The 25,697-nt window shown below is 44.7% G+C and overlaps 1 protein-coding gene across 13 annotated transcripts in view; it reads left to right on the forward strand.

The window, feature by feature from the left end:
* Positions 1 to 25,697, forward strand: part of Foxp1 (forkhead box P1) — a 597,317-nt gene that overhangs the window by 281,765 nt on the left and 289,855 nt on the right. The window contains exon 1 of one of the 13 annotated variants that reach the window (XM_021165833.3): positions 5,354 to 8,538. The exons of the other annotated variants lie outside the window; for them this stretch is intronic. The gene's annotated coding sequence lies outside the window, so the exon portion shown is untranslated. Of the gene's footprint in view, positions 1 to 5,353; positions 8,539 to 25,697 lie in introns of those variants that run through there. 13 annotated transcript variants of the gene reach the window in all.

Raw genomic sequence — 25,697 nt, forward strand, 5'->3', positions numbered from 1 at the left:
GACTGACGGTGATTTACCAGAATGGGGAGACACTGAATACAAAATTGTGTATATTTGAGCCTGATAAATGTACACTGATTGATGATGCAATTTTGTATATATTATTGAAGTATCTCTACAGTAATATTCCACCACTCAGGAGACTGAAGCAAGCAGATCTCTACAAATTTGAGGGCAGTTTGGAGTGTATAGTCTTTCTGGCTAGCGAGAGCTACATAGTGAGTCTCTGTTGCTAAGTAAATAAATACGTATTAAAAGTTAAAATTCAAAATGTATATTAGTGAGGTATTTTTTGTGAGAATGGAAACAGTTCATATTTCTATCTAGAGTGCCAGTGACTCTCCTTCAGTGCTACAAGGGGCTCTGAGAAGGGCTACGATGGGTAGCCTTGCTTGTTGAATTGTTAGATAGGGACGTATCTGTTCAGAGCTCTTTGATGGATGCATTTCTGAGCTCATAGGCACAGCTGGGCTTTTGTCTGGGTACCTAGCATCCCAGGGAAGTGTTCCAGAGTGAGAGTGCGTTTGTGCTACATAACCTGGAATTCTGTGCTTACGATGGAGGAGGGAGATGGAAAACCCTGGAAAGAAACCTTTAATTACTTTGCTTGTATTTTATTACTAACACTTGTCTCAAAGCAAGGAACTGGAGTAGCACTCCATGGTCCGCAGCCTGGCTTAGTAGGGATGTATTGTGAGTCAAGGCCAGCTTGGCCAGTTTAGGGAGACTATCTTTAAAAGTGGGTTTGTTTGGGGGAGGGGTTGTTAAGCTCAGTGTTAGAGTACTTGCTTAGCCATCATCTTTCATGTGATAATTTCCAAGTTCTCTGTACTGAGCCAAAGAAGACATTTTGGGGACCTTGTGTTGCTGGTGACTAATCAGCATTAACTGTGGCTCATTTGATGGCTTTGTGGAATGATGTCTGCTGTTTCCAGAACCTGTAGCTGAGGGCTGGTGAGTCTGAGAAGGTTCCATAGGGAAGTAATCTGGAGAAAAGAAGCAGTGTGGAGGAACGACAGTGGATGGACATGTTCTGTGTTGGTACAGGTTGTGTCATGTTGAACTGAGCACAGAAGTAGGGGGGTGGGGGTTGACAGAGACAGAGTCACAGGCTGAGCTTGTGTGCATGTGATAGAAAGTATGATGGTCATATTTGCATCTTGGGAAGATCACTCTGAAATATTAAATATGCACGGATGGAAGAGGGTGGGGACCAGCCACCAGATAATTAGTAGGCAGGCTGGGCATCCATTCTCACACTGCAGGTGAGCTTCTTTGCTTCTCTTAACTGCTGCTTTCCAAGTTGCCCTGCCACCAGTCCGCTGGCTGGAAGTAGCAAGAGCTGCTCAGGGCCTTCCCTTTGGAGGCTGCAGCAAAGTTGACTCCTTCTCTGTGTGAATGCAGCTCCACGCGGTGTTGACTCGGGGCACTCACGTGGCTGCATTATGCTGACAAGGTAGTTGTTGGGGGGAACAGTCAGGAAGGTGCATCTGCATGCCTAGCACTTGGGGTTCTCCAGGGTGGAGAACTTGGGGTGAAAGAGGAAGTGGCTAGGCTTCTTCAGGCTAAGTTGAGACCTGGCAGTGAACCACTTTGTACTGCCTCACAGTTGTCAAAACTCATCAAGTAGCCAGCCTATACTCAAGGGCAGTAAGAAGTGATCTAACAGGTTGGAGAGAGTCCTTTCTTAGGTGCTTCAGGGCTAAACCTCTTCCCAGCAGCTAGGCTAGTTCCTGCTTCTTCGGGCAGCTAGGCTAGTCTCAGTCTTTTTGCAGCTCAGTTTCTCTGAGGGTCTTCTGAGAAATTCAGGTTCCTCCCTATTAGAGGGACTCTTAGCTGTTATTGCTTACTCTGGTAGGGAGAGTGAATCTGGTCAGTTTCAGGGACTTCCTGAAGTGGTATCTTTCTTAAGGAGCTTCCTGAAGGATGGAATGTTTCAATCTCAGAGGAAACTGTCACACAATATATACATGCTAAGAAAGTGGTTTACCATTGAATTACATCCCAAGACCTAAAAACAACAAATAAATAAAAAAGAAGAAAAAAAATTTTTTTTGAGATAAGTCTTCTCATAAGTTCCTCGGGTTGGCTTTAAACATGCTATGTAGCTCAAGAAATCCTTGGAAGTACAGAATAGATGAGATTGTAGAGCTGCCCTGCCAGGTGGAGCTGAGACTACCTATCACCTGATAGATTTGGCTGTGGAAGAATAGGAGGGCTTACTAAGCAGCCAATGCTAGAGGGAACATGTTTCCACTGCTGTGGGCTGGCCAAGTTCAAGTACTTTAGGAAGCTGGATTAGCTCCCTCTGAGAGCTTTACAGAGTCAATATGCAAGAACCTGGAGCAGTATTGGATCTCATTTGCTACACAATAAGAACTTAGTGCATTGACTGAATGGCTGACAAAGGAAGAGGTCATGACATCCTGGAGAGGTAAAAAGACAGAGCCAGGCTTGTGAGGGTTCAAGACAGGGCCTGTTCCACACAGCAGCACCAGCAAGTAGGAATGCAAGACACATACATGCACAAGGAACAAAATATAGCCAATAGCCTAGTGCCTAAGAAAGAGATGGATGGGGCTGGAGCAGTAAGTTACTAGAACAGTGGATGACCTGATATGGACCATAGTATTGTTTATGGGTAGACAAGGAAGGGAAACCTTTAAGAGATATTTAGAAGTTAAAATTAGACAGCAGCTTTCATCGGTAGAGTGGGATTTTTGAAGGTGAGGGAGCTGTGGAGAGTGACACCTAGATTTTGTGGTTTGTTGCAATGTTGGGGAAACTTAGAACCTCATCCATGCTTGCAGATGCTCTATCACTGACCCGTGTCATAACACCTAGACGGTTGCCTCTCTAGATGGTGACATCTTTGCTGAGTTACTTAGGAAAGTCACACTGTGGGATAAGAAGATAATGAGATTGGGTACATCTCAGATTTTTCGGTATAGAATGCTATATATGTATATGTCTTTATGACCAGAAAGTCCAGAGAGTCTATATTTTTACAGTAAAAGTGAGTTTGTTGACAATCCAGTGAATTTCATATATACTCAGGAAGATTTGTTGCTACTGTCTGTTCTAGTATTTATCAGAAAACCCCTTTGCTGGAGTGTATGGAAAGGAAGTAGCTTAGAAGAGGGAATCTGGGAGGCAGGCAGCAAGGCCACTGTTTTCTGGCCTCCCAGAACGGCCTGTGAGTAAATGTACACTCAGTGGTGCACTGCTCAGCTCTCCCATTTCTTTTTTTTTAAGATTTATTTATTTATTACATGTAAGTACACTGTAGCTGTCTTCAGACTCCAGAAGAGGGCGCCAGATCTCGTTACGGATGGTTGTGAGCCACCATGTGGTTGCTGGGATTAGAACTCTGGACCTTCGGAAGAGCAGTCGGGTGCTCTTACCCACTGAGCCATCTCACCAGCCCCCCAGCTCTCCCATTTTATCAGTGGCTGTTTTGGTGTTAGTCTGCATATATCCCCCAATCCTTGGCTGGTTCGTTGACGCTGTGTCTGCCCATCCGCTGCCAATTAGTTTTGTTAAAGTACAAATTAAAACACCAAAGTTACTATATTATTTAAAATTAAAGAATAATTGGACTGAGGAAAAACTGCCTGAAAGCGTGCCCCCAGGATATGTTGAAAGTGGGAAGGGACAAAGAGAAAATGAAGAAGGAATAACAAGGGAACATGGTGAGAACATGGGGGACCAGCCTCCTGGGCTACGGTGCGGGATTGCTACCCTATGTGTCACTGTGGTAACTGGCACACACACAGAAGCCTAGCCTGTACCTTTGGAGGTAGGTTTCTACAGTTTTCTGCTGAGCCTGTAAGATGTATTATGGCGCTGAGCAAGTCAAGGGAAGTCTTTTAGAGATGCTTAGGAGTGTGCCAGAGAGATGGCCCAGCCTGTAAAAGCCCTTTCCATGAAATCCTGGTCAACCAAGTTTAATTCCCGGAACCCTGGGGAGAGAATTGACTCCCTTCCACATGCACATCCTACCCCATAGCCCCCCTCCCTCTCCTTCTCCTCCCCCTCCCTCCCCCTCTCTCCCTCCCTCTCTCCCTTTCCCTCTCTCCCTCTCTACCTCTCCCTTTCTCTGTCCTTCTCCCCCCTCTCTCTTCCTCCCTCTCTCCCTCTCTCCCTCCCCCTCTCCCCCTCTCTCTTCTCACATGCACTCTCTCTCACACACACACACACACACACACACACATACACACACACAGAGATGATAATAATAAAAATAATAATAAAATAATAATTTTAAAAGAAAGCCTGGCTTGGTGATAAATGCCATTATTCCCAGCATTTCAGAGGCAGAGACAGGCAAATCTCTGTGAGTTTGAGGCCAGTCTCAGTCTACAGAGTAAATGCCAGGATGGCCAGGTCCACATAGAGAAAGTCTGCCTTAAAAACAAAACAAAAGAAAGCAACAAAAACCAGAGTCTTAGGAGTTAAAGGGAGCCATTTCACCTGGGTGTTCGGGTTCTCTAACACTTGACAAAGAGCTGATTTTCCAGATTTGTTCCTTCTTGGGACTTGGTTTTGGTATTTGTGCAAGACAACTACCTGTTCAGTCAACACTACCAGGTGAATGGGAGTATAATGGAAGCCTAAGCATAGGGTAGTCCAAGTGGTAAGATGAGATTGGTTTGCAGTGAGCTGTTACTCTGACTGTATTCACAGATGCGGTGGGAAACAGCAGACTGTTACTGCTAGCATTTATGCCTTCCCTTCTGATCAAAGGCCTGGGGTCAGGAATGTAACTTGCAGTGTAGTGGAAGACACAAAGAGGTTCCTCAAGTCTGTTGGTTAATTAGGGTCACTCACATGTTTACAAAAACACACTGCTTAACACACACACACACACACACACACACACACACACACACACACACACACGGGAAAATGGGTAACAGTAGTCTGGTTGGCCCTGAGAAATTGGTGTGTGTTGGGTTCTTCTTCCTGTTCACCCCTCTGCTATTTTAGCTTGAACACATGTGGGAGTGTAATCCCATTTAAGAAGAATTTCAGTGTATCTAAGAACAAACTGTTAATATCCAAAAGGGCAGCATTCTCTGCTGAAATCGATCAGATACTGGTTTTGATGATGTCTCTTTTAAATTCTTGCTTTTAGTAAAAGCGAGAATCAGATAAGATTGCTGATTGATTTCAGAACCCACCGATAAGAAACAGCCCATTCAGCTCAGATCTCGTCCTTGTGACTCCGACTGCCAGGCTTCCCTCCTGTAATGCTAATTCCTTTTGTGACCTCCATCGGTGTATCATGAAGATTTTATACGTGGATGTCCTATAAGACTCAGCCCCATGCTGGCTTCAGCAAAAAAGAGACTCTCTGATGATCTAACAGTCCAGTGTATATCTCGCTCCACTTAGCCTAAGTGTTATTGTTCTCTTCTGTCTCTGAGGCAACCCACTTTTGACAAGACTCCCTTCCATGCTGGTGAGGTGCTCTGAGGGTGGAGGTAAAGGTTACACACAGCCCCTTGCTCTAGCTCTTCAGGGATGGCCTCTTGTCTTGTACTTCAAAGGCCCATCAGTATGAATCTTGATGGGTGATGTGCCCAGAGTGTTGATTCTCCCCTTCCTCTCTTCTGTTTCCTGTCTGCAGTGGTGTGCACATTGGGAAACCCAGAACATCTGTTATTCTGGTGTTCTATAGATCTCAGGCACCAGGGTGCGTATCCTTCAGAGCTCTAGGCTGGTAGAGAAGGCAGAGGTGCCAGCAAGGAAGTACTTTGTCCTGTGCAGCACTAAACTCAACAGTAGAGGGTCAGCTCTACCTGGGAAGATGAGCAAGAGACTCTCATAGGAAGTGCCACGGAGTTGAGACTTCTCGATAAGGAGTTTCAATTCTACAGCACATGCCTTAGGAACTGAATAAAGCTTTTACAGGAAGAAATGTACACCCACAGACACTTGAATCCTTTTTTCTCATCTTCAAATGACTTTTTCTCTATCATCTTCCCTTCCTGTTTGGTAGCTGCCACCAAGACTAGACCTTCCAAGGTGTACACTGACCTCTGCACAGCAAATGAACACAGTCTTTCGCCCCTCGCTTGGCACTTACTCATGTCTCAAGTCTTTCTTGCCCAGGTCTTGTCTGGCTTACTGTGTGCCCTTCATCATCCAGACCCCTTTACATAGCATCAGGAACTGTCTCCCCAGACAGACATTGTCATCAGAAATTTTGTTCCCAGGAAATAATGGAGGCTGTATTTAAGGAGGGCCGGATAGGGTGGCTTGGATGGGGAATATCAGTCCCTTGCCCTGCTAGAAGACAGCAATCCCAGACTCTTGAACTTGACAAGAGTGCCAGGGCTAGGAGAGGGAAGGAAGCAGCTTGATTTATGGCTAAGGTAGGCATGAGGCACAGTGAGTGCCTGGGTTGGTATTACAGGTTGGTATTACTTTGTCCTGTGCAACACCAGACCCAACGGAGTTGAAGTAAAGGGTCAGCTCTGCCTGGGAAAAAAAAAATCAAATGTGATTACTGTAGTATTAGGGTCAGATGACACTGTCACACAAGCGGACATGTAGGAAGGAAGACAGGTGTAAGTGGAGAGAAAATGACCATATGATTGCCACTTAGACTTCTGCCTTCCCAGTATCTCATTGCAAATACTTTTTGGAGTCCAAGCAATCATTCCTCATGCAGTGCTGACGTTTGAGCTCCTAGGTAGGTCACAGGGACACATGCAATCAGGAGTATGTGCAAGCTACCTCTGGGGTTCTTTGTGCACCTAAGCTGACTGAGTGGTAGAGAGGGAGGAGGATCCATGTGTAGGTGTGACACCAGTGTCTGTGTCAGCGGGAAGGAAGGAGGCCCCTCTGGGGACAATGTAAGGCAGTGTCCTTTCAACATGTTCTGTGTCTTCCAGCCCAGGAAGACCAGGGCCCCAATGTCCTTGTCTTCAGGTCAGAAATTAAGTTAGACCAGAGCCTTTCTGAAGTGGACTATACCTCCAAAGCAGTGGTTCTCAACCTGGGGTCTGACCCGTTGTAGGGTTTGCATATCAGATGTCTTGTATATCAGATATTTACATTATAGTTTATAGCAGTAGCAAAATTACAATTATGAAGCATCAGTGAAATTTTCTGGTTGGGGGGGTCACCATACCATGAGGAACCTTATTAAAGGGTCATAGTATTAGGAAGGTTGAGAACCAGTGATCTAAAGTTTCAGCAGAAACATAGAGACGAATTGTGTGAGATCCAAGTTAGAAAAGGGAAGCCAGTCGGGTGATCCTTCAGGGAGGACCAGCGCCTTGATCCCAGGCAGTCACCAGAAGCGGATAGTGTCAGGGTCTTCTCTTTCTAGCACAACAATTTGAGCTCAGGTCATGAATAGCACCATCAGAATGGACTGAGAGAGACATTTCTAGTTAGAGACTTCCAGTGAGAAGAAATGTAGCTGCAGGAGACAGGCATGGAAGCTTGCAGGTCTCTGCTGTTACAGCGGAGGCTCTTATCTCTTGACTGCGCCCACTCAGTATTCAATGTGGGATTAGTTCTGGCACTCCCCACAACCATACACAAATCTAAGCATGCTCGAGTGTGGTGTTTGTAACCTACAGCGCAATCCTCTTATGTGCCGTAAGTTGTCCCGAGCCTGAGTAGCACATTTTACAATTCAAGGCTGTACAAACATCTGCCCTACTGTATTTTTAGGGGATAAGGATCAGAAAAAAGCACATGTGTGTTCACTACAAATACAGTTTTTTTTTCTCAAATATTTTTGGCTTAAGGACTGTGTTGATAGGGCTCAAAACTATGGTAAGGATTGGGCTGGTTTTGCTCACTGTTGCTGTAGCTAGCCTATACAGAGCCCTACAGGGGCTGTAAAGTTATCTGCCTTACTATCGGCAGAGCATTGGCAAGGGAAAGTCACATACAGCTTTCTGTTTTCATTGTTATGTAGGCTTTCTCCAGCAGCCTGTTCATCTTTTGCTGTACATTTTGGTGGCGTTAGTTATCCTCCTCGTTCATTCTGTATGTGTAGAACACTGCCTTGTTCACAGGTTTTCATGAGGGAGGCTGGTTATGCCTCATTTTCAAGTTACCCTAAAGTCCCACTGAATGGAGCTGCCCTCTATGAATCTTTTGCATTCTCCACTTAACACTGCGGGATGGGTGCTTTGTGATTGATAGCTTCTCTGTGGAGACCTAGAAGCTTTTATGAGTGCAAGGATGGTGTATTACATCTGTTCTTCTCTCCTGCCAGCAGCGTGCACATAGTAGGTCCCCTCACTTTCTATAAACATCAGTTGGAACAGTTCAGCACTCTGGAAGGCACTGCTGCCCTGGCAGTAAGAAGGCTTTGGGCCTGAGCCTGTTGCAGACACATCCACCTGTGTGCATTTCCTATTAGCTTTTTCTTCTTTGTTGCTCTGTTTTTTTTCAGTACGTGAGTAGGCTCTGTTCCTCTGTGCGAAGCAGCAGGCATCTTCAGTGGATAGAAGGTTGTATCCACATGTGGAGCGTAGCCCAGGAGATAACCACGTGTACCAGTGATGGGTCAGTAGCTTCTATTACATGTGGGGTTCTCTGATCAAAGGGATTGAGCTTTATTGATATGTTCAAAAATAGTGTATTTGGGCCAAACTCTGGGCTGGATGAAGAGGTGTTTTGATACTGTCTAGGTTGAGAGCTTTGGGTTGTTCCCTCTCCCCACTCCTCTGCTTTTTCGGAAGTTCCAGGGTTAGAATACATTTTCTCTTCAGTTCATATTTTCAAGGGGTTACCCAGGATTTGTGAGCAGTGTTTTCTTTTTCAAATAGAGTCACATTCGCTTCCTGGACTCTTTCAGAAGGATTTGTTCTGTCCTTCTTCCTGTCCTGTCTCCTACACTCATCTTTACCTAGAGCAGATTCTGAGATGTGCTTCTGATGAAACGAGGCGTTTAAATAGGGGGGGGGGGGGCGCAGCAGAATTATTGCTTCAGAGCATACACTCGGGGTGTAACTTGCCTAATGGCATAATAATTGACTTTTTTTTCCTTTTTTTTTTTTTACCCCCTATCACTTTAGAATACCTTACATACTTCAACAAGAGCCCTAAATGTACATGACAAACCAGGAAAACGTAGCTAGCACCTCTCCAGTATTCCCACCTCATCTTGGTATTTTCCCAAGTGATCTGCTGGGAGATGATTTCTGCTTTGTGTTAACCAAGAACCTCCAGGTCATCGCACACTGGCCCTGCTGCTCACGGAGGCCGTGTCTCCAGATAAAATTCTCTCTTATTTAACATGGAATGTCTGTGCATTTTAAGTACAAATTCTTTGCACGATACTCCCCATGCTTATTTTGTTTTCCTCTTGGGTATAAATCTTTATTTGGTGCCTCCTCTCTTCTGTGGTGGGATTGACTTCTTAGGGCAAATGAGGATTTCAGAGGTAATTAAACCCCATTTTTGATCTGCTTTTACAGTTGCCCAGCCCCAGTGACACAGATTTTTTAAAAAAAGAAATGTTTTTGGCACCTCGCATGTGGCGCTGTGGTCCGCCTTGTCTTAGAGGCACATCAGTTTTGCGCGTCAATATTAACAATTCAAACACCCTGAAATGCTAATAGCACTAGTAAGCTTTTAATTCCATGGAATTTATTGCTCGCTGTATTTCCATGAATTTATAACGCTTTGATTCTTAAGAGCCCCATTTAATCAGTTTTGCCTGGCACCGCACATAATAAACAACTTGCTGGTGAAAAAAGTGCCACTTGGGGGAGGCTGCTAACAATGAAGTTAAATGCTTCTGCCACTAGCAGTTTCTGTGCCGTATTTTTCATGAGCTGTAATGTACTTTGCTGGCTTTGGAGCGGTGGTTAAACACAGCGACAGAACTGAGCCCACTCCGACACTCCGAGCTGGGTCTCCGATAGGTGTTTCTGCAAAAAGCACAGGAGAAATCTATGCTTTTAGCCCCCTTTTTCCCCCTTCTTATTCTCCCTTCTCCTTTAGCTTAATGGCTTCTAATACTTTTTCATTATCTTTACCTTAATCTTTTAGTGTATGATTTATGGACTAGATTGGAGAGTGATATTAGTGGGCAAAAACAGTCATTAGAGGCTGTTAAGGAACATTTGTTGTTTATTTGGCGGCCTGTCTATAAAAGTACACATGATGGCCCTAATAGCAAAATATCAAATTATCAAGTGCTTTAAAGCAGAAAATGTCATTTGTTTCTCAAAACTGCACCAACTTTATATAATTGCCCTTTTAATTATCCCTAGTGGCCCATGAAATTTGCAAAATAGAGCATCAGAGGTTTGATTTACTTACATGTTGCACTTTGGCGGGATTCTTAATGAATATTGTTTAGCCCTAATGCTGGGATGAAATTTGTTTATGGTGAGGAATGGACTGCTAGGGGTGGGGGCAGGGGCATAGTCATAAAACCGCATCAATGGGGTTTCTGAGGATGAAGCAAAATGGCTATATTCTTGGACCTAACATTTTGAAAATTCCTTTTTATGATGGAATTTTATTACTAATTCCGCTCTAAATGAATAGTTGCTAAGTTTGCTGCCCCCTCCCTTTCCCCTGCTTAGGTAAGCAGTCTTGCCATCGCTTTCCTGGGGACCAAGGCTAGTCATTTGTTTGTTTCCTGGCAGTTTCCCATCTGGGTCACCTGTTTCTTCAGAAATGGAGTCTCCAAGCTGATGTTCTGAGCAGGGTCTCTAAAAGCTTTAGGACTGTCTTGGGGGGGGGGTGCTTTCTACCTCTGCAGACTTGTGGGCTGGTGGTTTCAGGCAGGGAGTCTCCTAGCATCCCCTGAGCTGAGCATGCAGCTTGCATTTGAGGATTCCTGGAATCGTCCCCTGCTGTCTTCCTAGAAGTTTTGTGAGCACTGTTGTCTGTGGTGAACAAGAAGCAAGAGCTCCGAGTCTCTGTGAACCCAGGAGGGGGCTTCTGGGAGAGGCAGCTGGGGAATGAGTTTCCATCCCTCTGCCTCTGGTTACTGTCCTAGATATTTGTCTTCCTTCCTCAGAGGTGAAATGTGGGGCTACACCTTGGTTGATGAGAGAGGCGGTGATACAGGCTGGTGATAGCGAGACCCTAGGCTTGATTGCAGGCTGGCTCACCCGGTACAGGAAGCACACTGCTTCTTGCTGATAGAAATATTCAATAATCCTGGGCTGGAGGTGGCCACTGTGGAACATCATTTGTTCAGCACCTCAGGGTTGACAGGACACCGCTGATAACCACCCGTTGGGTGTGGCATGCCTCCTTGCATTTTCCCGGTCCTGTGATGAGAATGTCAGGAGGGACAGAATCAAGGGACTGACAAAAGTCCTTAAGATTACCTCTCTCATTTCCCTTTATCTACCTGCCCTGTCACTCCGTGGAAAGGGCAGAAGTGACTTGTCTCCACAAAACCCTGTTGGTTGTTGCCTGGTAACTTGTTCCTCTCATTGATGTTACAGAGATTGTTTCCACTCACCATCTCCACTCAGGTCCTGAGCTCAGAGCTCATCGTGCTTTGAGGATTTCCTCGTTACACCCCTGGTCCTTTGTTCCCGCTCCTTTGAGGTTTACAGTCTCCCTTGGGAGCTGTGGAATCACATTTGTCAAGTCTCAGGTACCTTGGGACACTGGGGCTCCTCAGTCTTTACCATGTGGCTGCACCTGACATTGACACTTATTTCCTTTCTCTAACGTCGGAGAACAATTTCAAAGCTGAAATAACTTAAAAATCATTAACAAAGGGATGGTTTTGGCAAGTTTGGAGCCCTGTCTATCAGAAGTGAGAATATTTGCCTGGCTCAGCCCCTTTTGTCTTGCATCATTTTGCAGACCTACATCCCCACCCTTCCCCAGTGTCTTTCCCAAATTGTGTTTCTGAATTTTCACTAAAGGACCTTGCCCTTCTTGCTACAGTAGTCCCTTCTGTAGCCCTCCACATCGGCAGAGTGATTCCTACCTGTCTGCCTGCCATGTTCACTTCCCATGAGCACAGTTGCAGACAGAGCTCTAATGAGGTGTTCAGATGCTACTTGCTGCTCGGCATCTTTCTGTGGCCGCTGTGGTACCTCAAGATCTCTCAGACCCTGACCCCTGCATTCTTTCCTAGGGCTTTATTTCCTGTGTTGTGTGCATTCTCTTCCATCTGAATCAACTATGTCTCTCTAGTATCAAATCTTTCTCCTTTTTCATATCCACCAGTAAAAAGAAGATCACTTAGAAATCAGACAGCCTGAGTTATTTCCAGTTCTTCCAGGCTTGGGACTCATGAAGGTACACTGTAAAGACAAAACTTATTTATAAAATTTACGTCACTTTCTTGTTGTTTAATCGAAGTAGGTTAATGTTTTCACCAGCACCCCTCTACGCATAGTATTATAACATGACTCACTGCCCTTTTTGTATGTATACATGTCTGTTTGCATGTTTGTGAGTACGCATGTCTGCGTGTGTCTAAGGTCCAAAAATCAACCTTGGATGTTGTGTCTCAGTTGCCAGCCACGTTAATTTGGATGCGTGCTATGCTAACCTGGCCAGTGAGTCCCAGGGAATCCACCTGCCCCTGCCTCCTCAGCCTTGGTCTTTCAAATGCATACCATTAGGTCTGCTTTTGTGAGGTTTCCTCCGCTGGATTTTTGGAGTGTGCCTCTTAAGGCAAGCCCTTTGCAGATGGAGCTACCTTCCAGCCCTACTTACTGTTACTTGGGATGTTACATGGTTATAAGTCCTAGGGTTAGCTCTTCAGCTGCAAATTCTGTGACGGAGAATTTAGTTTAATCCTACCATTGTGTACTGCAGTTGCAGGTTAATTTTGATTTGGAAAGGGCCAACGTTGTGACATATGCCAAAACTCCCATTGTTGTGGGTTACTGGTTAATAATGAGTTTCATACCCATCTCTAAGGCTGCCACATTTCCAGGCACCTCTTCTGCCTTGGACTGTACAGCCTGCAACAAATGCCCCCCTGTGTACAACATGAACATACCAGATGTTGGTCCCAGAACTGGGCACTACCCTTGAACTCTATGCTTAGATAGCTGGAGATGAAACTGGAGTCATTTCCTCTCTATGACCTTTTGCACTTTGCAGCTTGTTCTTTACTTCTGGGGCCCCCCTCTGTTTCCCAGGAAACTGGGAAATGCATTCTTTCATTTTGATGACTGAACTGGCACTTTGGTCTCTGACTTCCCTTCCCCTCTATGGTTCTGGTGAGAGTTGTCTTATGATGTTTGCCACTTTGTCCGATGCTCTTATTCTGATGACTCCAGCTCCTGGGCGCCTAGTCACTATACAATCTACCATATCATTTGTAAGCTCATAGGCTACTGGCTCCATGGCTGGCCAGGGAAGCCTGAGCCTATTCCTGACCTGTGTCTCATGTTTTCCATTCTGTCTCTTTGTTCGTGAGAGAGAGAGAATATACCCAGCCATCTAGAGGCATGGCCAGCTTGTCTCCTTCCTGACTTCTCTTGCAGGATAGAGTTTTCTTTCTGGATCCAAGGCTTGGAAGGTGAAGTAGCAGAAGTAGCTTTGTCCTATCTGGGCACGAGATTGCTTCAGGGTTTACTAATGGAGACTTTGGAACTCAGCTCTGTTTTGTGTTTTTCTCTGCTGTCTTTTTTGACACAGAGCAGTCAGAATCCTCATGGTCCCGTTCTTCAGCTCCCGCCTTTGACGTCTCTTTGGATCACCTGTGGCAAGGCCTGGCATGGCACCCAGTGTTCAGGAAGACTGGCACTTGCTGTTGCTTTCATTTAGTGCTGTTCGTAGACCCAAGGGAAATAGGGAAGTTTCTTGAGATTAAAGACAAGAACGGAGGATTTGTTTTTTTATTTCTGTTTCCATCACCAGTCTCTGTCAAATACCTGGAGCTTCTGTTCTACAGGGCAGAGGCAGGCTACCTATGAGGCTTAAAGAAGCAGCTTTGGGATACGTAAGCATGCCAGCTCTAGAACCTAGTGAGCTGTGCCAGGTATGCTAGCACCCACCTAGAATAATAACCCTTGGTAGGAGGACCTCAAGTTCAGGGCCAATTTGGATGACATCAACACTCACAGTTCCTCATGCCTGAATCCAATGGCCCGCATCTGCAACTGGCTTGGCAGTTTTCTAACTCTGTAATCTTGTGCAAGCAACCTGCCTTGGGACCCTTCTTCCTCATCTGGAAAATAGGGACATCATAGCCACTTAAAAAAAGGTTACTGTGAGAATGAAATTCAGCCGCGGATATAAAATCAATAGAACAGAGCATCGCTCACAGCGAGCACTCAACAAATGGTAGGGTTGTTTTTTATAGTCCTTGGAGTTCTGAATAAAATACAGTTATCAATCATACGGTTCTGTGGCTCCCGCTTCTCCCCCTGCACCACAGAGAAATAACTACTGGATCAGCAGCTTGGTGCTTTGAAATCCAGAGCTGATGGCTTTGACAGGAGTGAATGCAACATCCCTGTCCCATCAGTACGGTGTGCAGTCCAAAAGCCCAATTGGGATGAGGGACAGCTGCCAAGGCAATTAGGGAATCCAGTCAGATCCTCATTACGCCTTGTTGCTGGGGCTCCTCAGCTTCAGCCTTGTGCATGTTGCCATCCCTGGCTCTCCAGGCCCAGTGTTGAGCCTTTTCTGGGTCTTGCGTTTCTCATCCTCATTTGACTGAGCTTTGGAATTAGGAATTTCACATTTGTTGGCAGTTTACCATAAATATTTCATGGGCCCTGGGAATAGATGTGTTTTGAAAAAACATCATCTCTGTTTAGCTTTTCAGTCCAGGGCAAGTTTCCAAACATTAAGTACCCATGATAAGGCTGAAAGTATTGGGGGCAGGGGTCTGATCTTGTGGTCCCAATATAAAATGACTAAAAATTTTGCTCTTCTTTCTTTATAGATGAACAAATGCCTCCCTGTATTGAACTCTTATAGATTTATAAATTGAAGTCATATGGAAATGTTGAATTCACCAAACAAGATTGTTCTGGGTTAGTTAGCTTTCTGATTAGTATGACCGAAATCCCCAAGAGGAAAAACCTATTTGGGCTCATGGTTTCCAAGAGTGCGCAACTCATAGTTGCTTGGCTTCAATGTACTTGGCCAGAGCATCATGGCGCAAGAGTCTGTCTGTCTGTCTTCCTTCCTTCTTTTCAAAAGATTTATTTACCTATTTTATGTGTGTGAGCATACTATCACTGTCTTCAGACACACAAGAAGAGAGCATCTAATCCTATTCCAGATGGTTATGAACCAACATGTGGTTGCTGGGAATTGAACTGAGGACCTAGAGAAGAGCAGTCAGTGCTCTTAACCCCTGAGTCATCTCTCCAACCCTCAGGAGTTTCTTTACCTCATACTAGAAAGGAAGGAGCAGAGAGAAAGAGAGAGACAGAAAGAGAGGGACAGAAGCAATTGCCACAGACCTGACTTCAGTGGCCTACTTCCTCCAATGAGGGGCTAGCTCCTAAATTTTCTAGAACAATCTCACATAGCATCATTTGTTGAGGACCAAGCTTCCAACGCGTGCTTTTGCATTGGGATGAAGGCATTTGATTTCTAAACCATAGCAGGCATTCGCCTAGATGCTAAGTCTCCTTTGAGTACAACCAGCCATGGTTATGTGATAGTTTGGCCATGACCCTGTGTGAAGACACAATCTGCACTCAGGAATAGCCTCTGTATGATAAAGTTGGGAAGCTGGACAGGGGGAGAGACTTTTTGTAAGGGCACAGGTAAGCATCACACTTTAGGAGACAACCTCTCGCACTCCTCCAGATTGGATTAGGTCCCTGGTCATATGTTTAGATAGTGGCATGGATTTTCCTCTAGTGCTCACCATTAGAACTGATTATTTTTGAAGCTTCTCTGTTCTTGTGTGAATGTCCACAGAGTTTGTAAGTTTCTCAAAGGTCAGTTCTGTATCCACTCCTGAATGTCATTTAGCACATCCCAGGGCATCTGGTACCTGTAGGAGTTGATATTAATATTTACTAACACTTATTGGGAAGAAAAATTATACATTTTTATTCTTTTTTTTTCAATTTCTTTTATGTTTTCAATCATACATGTCCTCTATGCACATAGACATAGTTGCATGTGCTTTTGGAGGTTAATCTTCGGTGGCATTCCTTAGGTGCCCCCCCACCTTGTGTTTTGAGATGGACCTATCTCTCAGTGATCTTAGGGTTCTCTGATTACCAAGGATCTGTTTGCCTCTGCTTCTGCCTCCCAACTGCTGGAATTGCAAGCACTCATTAGTATACTTGGCTTTTTTACAGGAGGTTTTAGCATCAAACTCAGGTCCTCTTACTTGGAAGGCCAAGCCCGATGGCAACTGAACTGTCTCGTTAGCCCCTTTGCCCTTTGCGTATAGGACATTTCCATGAAGAGCTGTGTTTCAGTTAGGATGGAGTTTGCCCTCATTGATCAGAAACCTGACAGTAGTGATTTACTATAAGGAATGGAGATTTCTGTTTCATTGTGGGTAGGACAGTAAAAATGGAACTGATAGTGACTATTTCAGGCATCATGGGCTATATATGTTGCCTGTCTCAATTACCCAGCTGTGCTTTGGGGGCACACAAACAACTACAGATTATGGTACTATAAATAGCGTAGCTGTTTTTAGTTGAATGTCTTTAAAATGGGCTTCATGCTTGGCTCTTGAGTGTGTGACTTTCATAGCTATACCATTTGGAAGGGGGAATTCTGGAACACTGTCTTCCAGGCCAACATATCAAGTGGTCTCTTCTGAACCATGATTGGCCACAGGAGACTCGGACAAGATTAATTCTTTTATAACTAATTAATTGATTGATTAATGCTGCTCATTTATTTTCTGCTCTGGAGATGGAAGGGACTCATGAAGCCTTGCTCTCCCCAAGGTTTTGTAGACAGTAAATGATTGCTAGGGGGTGGGGCTTTTAAGGCCACTCCCCTCCCCAAGGTTTTTTAGACAGTTAATGGTTGCTGCACTGAAGGGTTCATGCAATGCCCATCCCTCCTCTGGGGGTTTCTAGGCAGTTAACAGCTGCAGCATAGGGCAGAGATGTCTTCCACAGGTGTCTAGCCCTCTAAATTGCCACTGCCTCTGTAAGCCCAGTAAAACTCCCTGATTCACAGAGCTACCTGAGGTGGAGTCATTCTTTTGTTTCTGTTGTCAATGGCTTAGACATTTTTGTCCTCTTCAGACACTGAGCTTTATCTTGGATGTTGTCCACATACCACCTTTAGGTTGTGATTTTTTTTTCTTGGTATCAAAGTGGCCCCTTGTCTATCACAATATCAAAGGTGCCTTCTAGGTAGGGGAGAGGTGAAAGAACAAAGAATGAAGGATAAATGGGCTTCTCTCCAGATTTTGCTTCATTCTTTAAACAAAATGGACTTTACTAAATCTGTCTTCAAAACTATGCAAGGCTGCCCTTCCCATTGGTGCCTGCCTATATTTCCTTAGCCGAGGATGTGTGGCAGCGTTGTGACGAAGCCCTGGGCTGCTGATGTTTCAGTAGTGCTCACTGCTACCCAAGCAGAATTGGGTTTGGTGCAGAGGCAAGCTTGGTAGTCTTCTGCCTACAAAGACTTCTCGCTTGGAGTCATTGCATTATATATCCAGTGACAGTGGCACTAGGTAAGCGACTTTTCTATATTTAGTTTCATGTGTGGGCACTATTTCCATGACTTTGGCCTCACATTTCTTACCTTTAAAATGAAAATAACTAGCATTTATTTGTGGAGCCTAGAGGGGAAACCACAGCTTAGAAAGGTGTTTGGACCCTTTGGTTCTGTCGTGAGGAATGCTCCTTCATGGATACATGCCTTCTATGTTCCAATGATGGTTTCATTTCCACTTCATTTTTCTAATAGATATGTGTGTATTCAAAGTAGAAGAAGGGGAAGCCTATAAGAAGTTCTGGGACTAATCCAAGATGTGAGGGGAGAGTGGAAGCATTTTCTTTGTAGACGTGATCTCTCTCTCAGATTTTGAACATTTTCAAATGGACCCCATCCCTAAGTTTGAGGTACGCAACAATGCAACAATACAATATTGGGAGCCAGCCTCACAAATGCTATGCCAGATCCTCCCAGCAGCTATTGAAATTGCCAGCCATCCAGTTCTGCAAGCTGTTTTATTATTCTGTTTTCATTTGTAAGCATGTGCAAATCCCTGGGTTGATATTATACTGGACAGAGATGCTGGCTAGCAAAGGTGGTGTCACGTCTGTGTAGAGACTGTGGCATCAAATACAGTGTTTCTTGGCTTACAACAGTCTACAGAGAGAAGTTTTCTGGATTGCAGGTAATGGAAAATATTGTTTGAGATACTCTTTACTGAGATACTCCATATGTGGGAGGGGTGTGTATGCGTGTGAATGCATGTGTGTCTGTATCATATGGATATATGTAGTGATGTGTGTAGTGTATCTTCATGTTAATATGAATGTGAGTGTTTGGAATGTGTGGATATAGTTATATGAACATACTAATGTTCAGGCATCTCTGTGCATTTGTATGTGCAAGCCAGGAGATGGTATTTCCAGTCAGCACTTATTTTGACTCAGGGTCTAATGGAACTCACTGATTTGGTTAGACTAACTGGAGCACTGACCAGATCTTCCCTCTAGTCCCCAGAGCTGAGATTATAGATGCACACTATCACACCCCCCCTTTCACAAGGGGCCTGGGGATCTGAGCCCATGCCGTCATGTACACATTCAGCAACTTACAGTCTGAGCCATCTCAACAGCCTCAAATGCTCCTGATTCTAAATGAATCTCTTTTGGGGTCCCCTGATCGCCTCTACCCTGTTAATCAGACATCTTTGGCCACTGTTTACCAAGATTAGTCATTTTGCAAATGGTATCTTCTAGCCACCCGCAAGAAGCAGGCTGGAGGTTTGCTGGATTAGGTCAGGAGAGAAACACATTACTGTGAAAACAAGCAGGAGGTTTATTTCTACAACGAGTTGCTGTAGTAGAGTAACCATCTAAGTGTCATTTTCAAAAAGCAAAGGCAAGCCTCAAATTAGCAGAGAGCCCCAGCGGAAATCTCTCCTCCAAATCCATTACGCAGGAGATGAGCTGGGTAAACACAGAGACTCTCCCATTTAGACTCTGACCCTCACTCAGCAAGGGGAGTGATTTGTTTCCCACGTTGGTTCCGTGCCCACCTTTTTGCGAACCTTTTAATTTAAAAGAGACATTGATTAATGACGCTTTTGATCCACTGAAATTTTTTTTTTTTGTTTTAAAGAGCAGCTTCATTCTTTTCTACATAAATTTCATGTTGAAAATAAACCATGGGTAGAAAAATGATACTGCTTATTTATTTCCAGGGGTGTTAGGCCTTTACTCACTCCCTGTCCCCACTCCCTGAGGAGTGGCTGTCCTGGCCTTGATGGCCATAGAGCCACTGGAATCATGTCTTTTTGTCTACTGAGGCTTTCATGTCATGTCTGGCACAGTGTATGCCAGTTGTTGTGTAAGGAAATGGGTGAATGAATTGGTAAATACTGAATAATTATCGTATGGAGATAATTTTCAGGAGGGTATTTCTGATGCCATTTGCATGTCTTCTTATTGTTGGTAGATGACTAGTGTCTAGCCTATGATGATTGGCCTTGTTTTGATCTTGAGATGTTACATATAAAGTCGTCCATAGTGAAAGACCTGCTTGCTTTGACCCTGTGATGGTAACCATAGAGTGGTGTCTCTGTCAGGGAGATGAGTCAGCCAAGGACTGTCAGTCACTTCAGTAGTCTGTGAAGGTTTTCACGGTGGTCGGTGGTCGTTGCTGAGGAGGTGAATCCCAGTAGAAAGAACCCCACAGTTGGGTTCCCAGCCGTACCGTAGCTTTCTCAGTGAGCCCCAGGTCCTAGAGAGAGACCTCGTCTCAGAAACCAAGTGAATAGCTCTTGTGCATTCTCACTTAGGCCTCAGTGTGAAAATAAATCCAAGAAGTCATGGAGTTAAATATGTCATTTCGAGATACTGTGTTTCTTGCTTTATAACCACCCCTGCATGTCTGCATGTCATCCTTCCAAGGTAGCCCCAGTTGTCTGTGCTCCCTCCCTCCCTCCTTCCCTCCCTCCCTCTCTCGCTGTCATAGTATCTATGTTTTTGTTCTTGATATGAGCTTCTCTTTGAGATTAAGTCTTTGGTTCATCCAAATTACAAGTTACTGAAATTGGTCCAAGTGTGAAGCAGTGATATTTAAATCATTAGCTTCACCCAGAGAATTTGGGAAACATGAAGGCTAAACAGATTTCATCATGAGGTGGAGAACCCTAACATGTTCACGACTTGACAAAAGTGAGCCATCCTGTGACTTCTTGAACAAAACATGACCAATAGGGCCCTCTACTTAAGACTGAACAAACATGGGATTAGAGAGATGGCTCAGCAGACAGGAACACTTGCTGTTCTTGCAGAGGACCCTAGTTTGGGTCCCAGCTTCCACATCAGCTCCCAGCCTCCTGTATCTTAAATCACCCCTGATCTGAGACTCTCTTCTGGTCTCTGTGGGTACCTGTTCCCATGTGACTCACACACTATACTCAGCTACAGACACATAAAAATAAATACGTCTTTTTGAAAGCCGAGCAGCCATAGTGCTCTCCTTTGCAGCTCTGTTCCTCCCTGCTCAGCTTTCCTGATAGGCGGGATTTCTGGATACATGGGAATATTTGTGATCATGTCATCACTCTGCTTCTCACCTTGTCCTTCACCTCCTTTCCCTATGAGTGACACCCTGAGCCACCTCTTCAGCACAGTTCCTTGTGATGTGGCTGTAAGGGACAGCTGCCTCCTTCAGCGTGGACAGTGGGATCAGTTGTAGGCATTTTTGGTCCATCTTAACCCTCCCTGCTTACCCCCACCCCATCTATTCTTTTGCTTCTTATCATTGTTTATCCTTAGACCATTTTGTCTACATATAACAAAGTGCCTTGAGGAATGGGTCCCTTAGCAGCTGGCATGGTATTCGGGCCCCTGGCAGCATCTAATCTGGGACTTGGGAGCATGATCACTTAGGACATTACTAAGGACTTGGTGTTGATTTAGCAAGCCATTCTGAGTCCTGCCTATATATCTTCTCTTGTAATCATCATTTTAGCCTCATGAAGACGTGCTACTACTGACTCTGTTTCACACATAAGAAAATGAAGACCCAACACTTCTGCGAGGGTGCACACATAGGTCTGTCTGCTAAAGCTGGCCTCTCCCAGTTGCCATCAGAAGGCTTTGAATGTCCTGCACACTCCGTTGGAGAGTTCCTGCATCTTAGACTTTGCACTCCTAGGGAAGATTTTTCAGAGCTCTGGATTTACTTTGTAACTGTTATTAGCAATGGCTCTGGATCATTTCAATTCAAAGAGCACTCTGAAGTTGCAATCCCAGCTTCCTTCCTACCCCTCCCACAGCCTCAGAAGTAGCCAGGCACTGTTTCTTTAGCCAACTATCTTCTTCCTCCTTTCTAGTCTTATCATTGCTTTCTGCTGAAAGCATCAACCCTTGGCCCTTGGCGTGGCCCTTAAGGTCTTTCATTCCCTGGTCCTAGTCTCATTTTCTCTCTGCACTCTCTTCTGCCAGTCTTATCACAAAACATAGGGGTGTCATACATGAGCCTAGCCCTCCTTCATGAACTGGATAAACTCAGACCTCTTTCATGCTCTGTCCTTGAACCGGTTCAGCTCACGTTATTACTTCCTTCAGATTTGAACGCCACGCCTCCTCTCTTCTCTCCCTATTACCTTCCTGCTCACCTTGCAAAGGCTTTGACCTCTGTGAGGCCTCTTCACTTGAACCTAGCCTGTGTGACTCACTCCTTTGTCTGGGCTCATAAATGTGTGTTTGTATTTCATTATTACCTTTGTTCGCTTCTGCTCTGTATTTTAGTGTGTTCTCTTCAGATCTGAAAGCCACACATTCTTGCCTGAAGGTTAGATCCATTTAACTTAGCTCTGTGTGCCCCAGAGCACACAGCATGGTGCCCAGGCACTTCTGGGATGTTATTAAGCAGAGATGGCAGTTGTCATTTTGTTGAGGGCCCACTGCTAGGGAAAGCTAGGCTCAGTGACCTCTGATCCCAGTTACTTCAGATGCTGAGGCAGGAGGATCTCAAGTTCAAGGCCAACCTGTACAACATGGTGAGACACTGTCTTAGAATAAAGGGTTTAAAAAGGGCTGAAGACAGAGGTTACTTATAGAGCGTCTTCCAGAAGTGTGCAAGTCCCTGGGCTCAAGCCTCATTACTTGAGAAAGGAAAAAAAAAAAAAAAAGGAGCAGTAGGTGATTGGTTCTAAGACGTGGTTTAGAAGTGTAGCTGTTCTTCCCACACTACAGATGAGAAAACTGAGTTCCAGAAAGATGCTTATCAATGAGTAGATAAGGCAAGAAGCAGCCATTTGTGTACACTATGTGATGGACTTGTCACCATGACAACTAAGCAGTACACAGTCATGACTTACCAAGATTACAAATCTCTAGTTCTTCTGTAAGTTTTCCTGTTGCCTAGTTTCTTCATCTGTATCCATTCTGGATGCTGCACACACACACACACACACACACACACACACACCACACACACACCACACCTTGATTCCACTCCTTCTTTTACCTGTTCAGTGTCTTTTGGATATCCGTAGTAGCGATGTCCACAGTTGGAAAGCAAGGTTCCAGTTATGGATCTAGAGCTTCTGTTTCTCGAATGACTGTCACGTCCTTGTCATGTTAAAGTCAAGGCAGTGGTAGCCTAGACACACAGTGAGTGCCACATGCTCTGAGCCATAGTAAGCTCAGCTACCTCATGTCCCGTGACCCACAGTCAAGCTTGGGACTCCATTTTGGGCCATGAATAGCAGAGATTTGTGTGGCTTGCTAAAAGGAAAAGAATGTGTTAGCTCAACAGGCGATTTGTTGAGGATGTGTTCGATCAACAGCCAGTGGTTTGAAAGGAACAGAGTGTCAGGTAAGGACAGAAAGTGTGACAGTCCCCAGCATGCAGATCTCCCTGACAGTGTGTACAGTGTGTTTCAGTGCTCCCGAAATCCTCCTGCCCCTGTTCCCTGCTTCCTCAGTCTGCTTGACCGTCTCAAGCTGATCATATTACTCATCTGCTTTTGGACAGAGAGATGGTAGGGCCCTCTGGGTTGAGTCCACCCATCTCCTGCTTATAGCACCAGTGGACTTGAAAAAAATCTAAAAAATCCCGGAAAAACAGTAGATTCCGGATGGCCTTGAATTCAGTAGGTGCTGTTGCCGTGAACAGCTTCACTGTCTAAACAGTGAAGCTGGCTTGAGAGAGACATGGAGTTTCTCTGAGTCCTATACTTCAGAGCTTCAGACCAAAGTCTCAACTTCAGGGAACCCTTCCATCTTGACACCACAGCCACTGTGATGAGCCTTCCTTCTCTTCTGACCTCAGAGAGTACTCAAGCCAATGAAGACCATGCACTGATTGAGGTTCCCTAACCCAGAAACACCAAACCTTTTGTCTCCCCAGCAACATGCCATGGTGGGCTACAGTTGCACACAGGTGCACTGAATGCATTCCTACATGCATATCCTTCAATCTGTGTATATATGGTATGGGTGTCACATGAATTTTGGTTTGCACATAGGCCTCAGTCTAAAGCTATTTCAACATTGGAGATGCAGACATTCTAAGAGCCAGAGGCACTTGAGATGCAAGCCATCTCTGGCTTCTGAAGTGGTCTTGTGTGCAGTAATCCACCAGGACCCCGTAGCTCAGCTCACGGCTGAAGACTTCCCTCCAATAAGTTCTAATAAAGCGCACTCTGTGAAACCCTATCATCAAATAATAAAAGAGCAGCAGAGTAAATGTACAATTCATGAGATTAATATAGAGCAGGGAGACAATCTTTTTTTTCTAATAATCTTTACTTTTATATCCTCCTTTATGGGGGTGCTGTTTAATTTCATGTTCATTTACTTTAATTACTTCTTGCATGTAGTTTTCATGGAAGTTTGCCATTTTCCAACATCTAAAAGATGGCTTAACTTGAGTTTCACTTCAGACCCTGTTAGAATTAATATATAATAAAACCCAATATGTATATTTCTCATTTTTCACCTCAAAGGATTATTCATCATAATAGAATCATCGATTTTTCCCCCGCAGGGAGATTTTTATCAGGCTTACAAGTCAAATTAGTTGAATGCATTTCTTCTGTTCATAAACACAGAGATGTACTCTAGAAGTGTCTTCACACCAGATTGCAGTAATTCAACATTTCATTGCCTCAAGATCTCAACTAGCAGATGACCAGGAGAGGGGGAAAGACACTGTAAATGAACTGACCTAAAGGTGGATTTCTAAGAAGGGAGAATTTGGAGTCTTGGGGGAAGAAAGAAGAGATAGAAAACAAAAGTGTAATTCAGGAATGAGTGTTTGTTAGATATTCTTTTTAAAACAAGAGAGATTTCTCCCTGACTGTAAACAAAAGCATTTTAGAGGGACAGGATTCCAGGTGTTGGTGGTGATGTTTATTTCCCTGTGACATGGAGGCTGCATCAAGATTTAGGAGGTGCTGCGTTAGCTATTGCTTGAGATATTCCAGTTTGGAGGATGCTCACCTTAGATGCAAAGCAAATCCTGATGGACAGTCGTGGGTGTAATGGCCCTGACAGATTTGCTTTGCTGCATGCTCTGTGGGAAAATATTGGTTATGAAACCATGGAAAGCCCTTGCAAGAATGGTGGGGGGATTGTTATCCATTCAGGTGTGTTTATTAAGGGAAGTTGTGGTAGTCAGTGGGCCATTGGGTCTGTCTCTGTCTCTGTCTCTGTCTCTGTCTGTCTGTCTGTGTACACAGGTGCATATATTTTTTGCATATGTATATGGGTGTGCCCTAGAGAAAAACTTTAGGTGTATTTCCTCAGGTTTCATATGAATTTTACATTTATTTTTATTCTTATTCTTTGAGGCAGGGTCTCCCACTGGTCTGGAATTCACCTAGTATGCTAGGCTGGGGTCCAGTGAGCCTGTGGGAGCCGCTAGTTTCTGCCTACTTGGCACTGGGGTTACAAAAGTGTGCCACTACATCTATCTCTATTGGTTTTTTTATTTGGGTGCTTGGGGTCAAGCCTTATTGTTCATGCTTGTGAGACAAGTTTTTTACTGACTGAGCCATCGAGCCCAGCCCAGCCCAGCCACTGGTTCTTAGCATGAGGCAGTACTTAGCCTCTCCTCACACTGTCTGGACTGCTTCATGCCATTTGCTCTGACTCCATCCCCTGTGAGGAGAATTCTGGGGACATTCTTTACCTAGAATTCACAACCTGGAAAAGCTTCCTCATCCTGTAGCGTGGAGCCAGAGGGACCTTGTATGAAGGACAGGATTTAGGTGAGGATGAGCCATAGTGGGAAACGCTGGGGATGGAGGGAATCTGCAGAAGCCGGTGGGATCCTGTGCAGGGATAAGGAGGAGAGGCTGTCTTCAGGGCTAATAATAAAGCCCTCTTCAGTATGGAGCTGAAATTCACCTTCTCTAGTAGTTTTGTTCAAGACTGAGAATAAAAATGGTTATGATTGATGAAGCACCCTGTGTATATCTAGCTGTAAGTTGGACTAGAGGGACGTTTAAATCACCCAAATGAAAGATTGCATTATCATGAGCATTAATATGGAACAGTTAAGTGTGTCATTGCTGAGCCTGGGTCCTGGCATTTGTGGAGCTTGGGGAGGCCAGCCAACCAAAAAGGAGACAC

The sequence above is a fragment of the Mus caroli genome, unplaced genomic scaffold (genome assembly GCF_978045245.1).
Source record: "Mus caroli unplaced genomic scaffold, Mus_caroli_1 scaffold_7, whole genome shotgun sequence".
NCBI lineage: Eukaryota > Metazoa > Chordata > Mammalia > Rodentia > Muridae > Mus > Mus caroli.